The sequence below is a fragment of the Geospiza fortis genome, unplaced genomic scaffold, assembly GCF_000277835.1.
Source record: "Geospiza fortis unplaced genomic scaffold, GeoFor_1.0 scaffold425, whole genome shotgun sequence".
Classification (NCBI taxonomy): domain Eukaryota; kingdom Metazoa; phylum Chordata; class Aves; order Passeriformes; family Thraupidae; genus Geospiza; species Geospiza fortis.
The window spans coordinates 1,894,068-1,898,704 of NW_005054387.1; the positions used below are offsets into that span (position 1 = coordinate 1,894,068).

The following is a 4,637-nucleotide window of genomic DNA, read 5'->3' on the forward strand; positions in this document are numbered from 1 at the left end:
ATTCAAGCATAAAATTAAGGCACTAAATGACACGAAGTGACAAAGAAGGGGATGTTTGTCCTGGCAGAGCATTAAATGATGCATTAACCTCGTCCTTCTTCACAGAACACTGAAATGTGCTCCAGCTCTGGCAGCACAAGGTCAGGGGGGTGCCAGGAACACCCTGAGCCTGAGAAAGGCCAAAGTCCCCCTGGTTATTTTTGAGTTTTTGCTCTGAGCAGCTCAGGAGTTGCTGCCTGTGATATCTCAGAAATTGTAACAAAGCATTTGACATTCTTTAGCTGGGAGAAAACAAACCTGTGACTTTTCTTGCATGACACCAACAGCAGCTCCTTTGTGCCTCACTTCTCTGAGATGAAAGACAGTTGGAAAATTAACAGCTCCTCCTCCTGCTCTGAGGGGAAAATGAGTGAAATGTCAATATTTAGGATTTCTTGCACTCTGAAACTCACATACACAGGATATCCCTTCCTCCCTCCTAATTAAGTAGCTACTGCTCCAGCTGCCTCAGCTGGAACAGCAGCCACCAAGCCAAGAGAGAGCTGCTCTTTGCATTGCCATTAATAGCTGGCATGTATTAATTACAGTAATTTATGGCTTTGCATCAGTGATTATTCTCATGCTGCTGCAGACAGGATTGCTTTACAATACTAATCAAGAAATGAGGATGATAACCAGCATTTATGTGGAATGTGAAGCTTGTGATTTACAGTGAGGCAGCTCTGCCCCTGTGGATCCCTCTCCTCCTCAATTCCAGCCCCTCAGCAGAGATTTTGGGGATAATCTCCATGTTTTCTCTCAAACACTGATTTGAGACATGGCATTGCCATCTCTCTTATTGCTAAAAGCTGGCACTCGGCCATTCTTTGCTTTGTTGCATATTTTTTCTTTCTGCTTTAATCTTTTCATCTATTTTAGATTTATCCAGGGTTGTTGGCTGCTGTTGAGTGCCAGAGGGATTCCTGCCAACTGTTCTTTTTAAACCTTTAGAAAATCCAAAATAATTGTGTTTTAAAACCAGATTTTTGTCTGCTGTTTATTCCCCAACACTAAGTTTTAAGTGCTCCAAATGTAATCAAAACAGAATGGTTTTATTTCCCTTCCCCTCAAGCACCATGAAATTATCTGTGCTCCCCTGCAAAATCACAGTAAAACGTTGAGGACATTTGTTATGTTTGAAAGGCACCATTTTCTAACAGAAATAACACTTTTCCATTCATTAATCTCAGCAAAACCCCAGCCTGCTAGAGGATCCCTGCTGAGGAACTTTGGTTTTGATTAGAACAATAAACAAGTGATGCTAAAATGAAACTCATGAATATTTATCTCCAAGAGTACCACCAACTGCACCTTCAATAAACCCAGGTAAATTCAATATTCAAGTTTTCCCAGATCAACCTTGCTGTTTTAATGAGAGAATTCTAACACTAGAAAGCAAAAACTTTAAAACAAGTTGCAGCAAACCTTCCTTGAGCAAATTAAACAGCTCATTAAACAATTTGCTGATTATTTCTGTTTGCTGAGGGCATGTTGCTGCTTTTACCTCCATGGTCTGCAGATTCACATTTAAAAGAGGTGGATCCTTGTGCTTTTTGAGAGCTTTAAACCCATTTCTATTCCCAGTGCATGTTGTAAGAAATATCAACATGTTTTAATAAACAAGCTCTTAAAATCAGGCAAAATAAATTTTGTTTCTTTAAAACACTGGGAACAGAATGTAATTTTAAATTGTAATCAAGCAGAGGAGTAACCTGTTTTCATAGTGCTCAAATCCTTTCAGATGAAGAGCAACTAATTAATTCCCAATGTTTTACCTACTCCATTGCCCAGGCTAAATGTTTTTATGAAGCCCTGGATGTACTACAGTAACAATGCTAGGAAACAAAAAAATCCAGAATAATTTACCTGTGTGTTTGTAGGACCAGGAAATTTCTCTGAAAAAGAGAGCCTGTTTTTCTGAACACTAACTTTAAGAGAAATTCCTGAAATTCTACATTTCAGGCAGTTTATACCTTGGGCAGCAGAGCCACCTGTGCTTTTGGAGGGACAGGGACACTGCCCTGTGATGCCACATGAGCAGCACCAGCTCACAGCACCTTCCAGTCAGAAAATCAAAATTCAAAGCAATTCAGATCTTCACCTGAACTCCACAGGGAAGGCAAAACCAATTCCAAGCTCTCCAACTTGGAGCTGTGCAGTAAACACTGTGAGCACAGGCTCGTGAGGAATTAGTTTAATTATTCATTACATTTTGCAAAAAGCACACCTCACACAGTGAGGATTTTTCCTCACTGCTGACACCAGGCGGGCAGAAGGCTCAGCACCACCAGTTTGGATGTTTGGAGCACTGAAGTGCTGAACCTGCCAGTTCTACTGACATAATTAAGCTAATTGGGAATTTTGGCCTCACACACTGGGGGGTTTAACTCTTTTAAGCATCTCCAAGCTGCCAAGATTCCCCCTAACCCTTGAACTTTGCCTCTGCAGCAGACTTTAAATTCAAGTTTGAGATCAAAATGACAAACAGCAAGCCTCAAACAAGCTGCAGATGCAGCTGCATTTGCTGCTCTGGCTGTCAGAGTACTGAAGGGCTGATCTGTGCAGTAATTAATTACACTCTTGGTGTCTTGTTTAAACTCTAATTACCACACTAAACCCCACTGGCATCATCTGCAGTGAAAATTTAGCTATCTGGGTACATCTTCTTCATCTTACAGCAAATTATAGGAGTGCCCAGTTTCCTTAATGCAGTAAAGTGACAAAACAGTGTTTTTTTATTTTTAAATTATTTTAATGTACATGTAATAAAACATTGTAACTGTTACCACTTTGTAACAGGCAGAAAAATGTTCTGTCTACACAAAATCCTCAAGCCCAGGTGTTTTGTTGGAGTCCTTCTGCCTCAGAGATGTTTCCAGCAGCACCACCTGGAACACAGGGGCAGAGTCAGGTAACCAGCCTTAATCATCATTAATGGATTTGTTAATGAGTCAGATATCATCAGAAAACCTTTTGCTCACCACCAGTCAATCTGCCGGTAATTCCAGCAAGTTTGGGTTAGTTTCATCACGTGATATCACAGGGAAATTGACACTTTTGTGGCAGGAACAGACCTTTATCTCTCTGCAGTGCAGAAACAGCTGCTCTCACACATTTACTGCCTCTATTTTAGTCCAAGCTTTTTTTTTTCTTGCCTAGAGTTTCATTAATTATACATTTAGAGCACAAACTCTGCTCTAAATATATAATTAAGCCTCTTTTTGAGACTGCAGCCAAAAGCCACCACGTTCAGCTAAGAGCACAATAAATATTACACTCACCCAGCAGATTCTCCTGCTCTGCTGTGTCAGTGCCCTCCACAGGACTTGGGAAGAGCTGTCCCATCAGTGGGGGGACATCAACGACCAGCACGTGGCAGCACAGCCCTGCAGGCTCTCTTCCTAAACACATCAGAAAATAAAGATCAGGCTTAAAATTCTAAGGAACACAGACTCAAGCTCCTTATATCCTATAAACCTCACCCTAAATTTACATTTCACCTGGTACAGAGTTCTATGTAGTGCACTGAAATTCATCACTCACCTTCAAATCAAGGCCACCTCCTCAGCTGCTCCTGGTCCTGCTGTGTCACACCCAGGTGGAAAGCCCAGCTCTGCAGAGAAGTGGGACAGAAGGACAAGGTGAGATGTCTTCATGGACAGCAAGCTGCCTGCTGGCTCTAGAGCATGAACGTGGAGGTTTGAGCTCCTGCTTGTAGCTGCATTTCAGACCAGAACCAGGGTATCGTCAGTTCTCGCATCTGACGGCACTTCCTATTCAGGGTTATCATCATCAACAGCCGCTAATTAACTCCTCTAATTAATCACTCAAAACACCAGCTTGTATCTCAAACAATTGTACAATCTCCCCCTTGTGTGTACACAAAATCAGTTTTATTGAGTTTTTATTCAATTAAAGATTTGATTTTTACAGATTATTTTGAGTTGTAAAGGCCTGGAACCCCTTTTAACAACTTTGCACCCCTTAATGTAAAAAAAAATTAACTTACTCTTTACTTCAAGACATCTTTCTGCTGTGGGAATAAAAGTAAGAGAAGTGTTACTAGAATACTTTTTAGCAGTATAAAATAGGTTTATGCAAGAAAAAACAAGAACAAAACCAAACCCTCATGACCAAGTCTGCTTGTGCTTCCACCCGTGTTTATGAACGGATCACTGAAATATTTATATTAAACAGCTATTAGTAATCAGCAATCCTCTCTAAATAATTCTTAATGAGGAAATTTAGAACTATGTGAACTTAAAAGTAATATAAGAATGCATCTCGGAACATTGAGTTTACCAACACGCCATTTTCAAACTGAAATCGCAAACACCCCAATGCCGTGGGTGTAATTTTAAATTACACAGAAAGGGTCTAGCACATCGAAAAATAAAAAAAAAAGCATCCAATTGCTGATTTTTCTGGCTGCAGCGCCACAAAAATCCCTGGACAGCGCTGGATGCCGAGCACTCTGCAGAGCAGCGATTCCTGCATGGCCCTCACAGAGCGCCGGCAGGGCCGTGCAAGCTGCGCTCCCCAAACACACAGCCCCGGCCCAGCCCAGCTCAGAGCCCTTCCCAACTTACCGCGGCGGC

The 4,637-nt window shown here is 41.4% G+C and overlaps 1 long non-coding RNA gene and 2 other non-coding genes across 8 annotated transcripts in view; all 3 read right to left on the reverse strand.

The window, feature by feature from the left end:
* LOC115948380 overlaps window positions 1-4,630 on the reverse strand; it is a 16,560-nt gene extending 11,930 nt beyond the window's left edge. For 2 of the 6 annotated variants that reach the window (XR_004082199.1, XR_004082200.1), the window contains exons 1-4: window positions 3,583-4,630; window positions 3,321-3,440; window positions 2,826-2,927; window positions 298-394 (exon numbers count right to left, since the gene is read on the reverse strand). This is a non-coding gene — a long non-coding RNA (uncharacterized LOC115948380). Of the gene's footprint in view, window positions 1-297; window positions 395-2,769; window positions 2,928-3,320; window positions 3,441-3,582 lie in introns of those variants that run through there. The other 4 variants (XR_004082198.1, XR_004082197.1, XR_004082196.1 and 1 more) reach the window with 4 other exon arrangements.
* LOC115948388 lies at window positions 2,999-3,072 on the reverse strand. The gene has a single exon (XR_004082209.1). It is a non-coding gene; the product is annotated as a small nucleolar RNA SNORD65 (small nucleolar RNA).
* Window positions 3,763-3,836, reverse strand: LOC115948392. Its single transcript, XR_004082213.1, has one exon. It is a non-coding gene; the product is annotated as a small nucleolar RNA SNORD49 (small nucleolar RNA).
* Window positions 4,631-4,637: the final 7 nt, after the last annotated feature.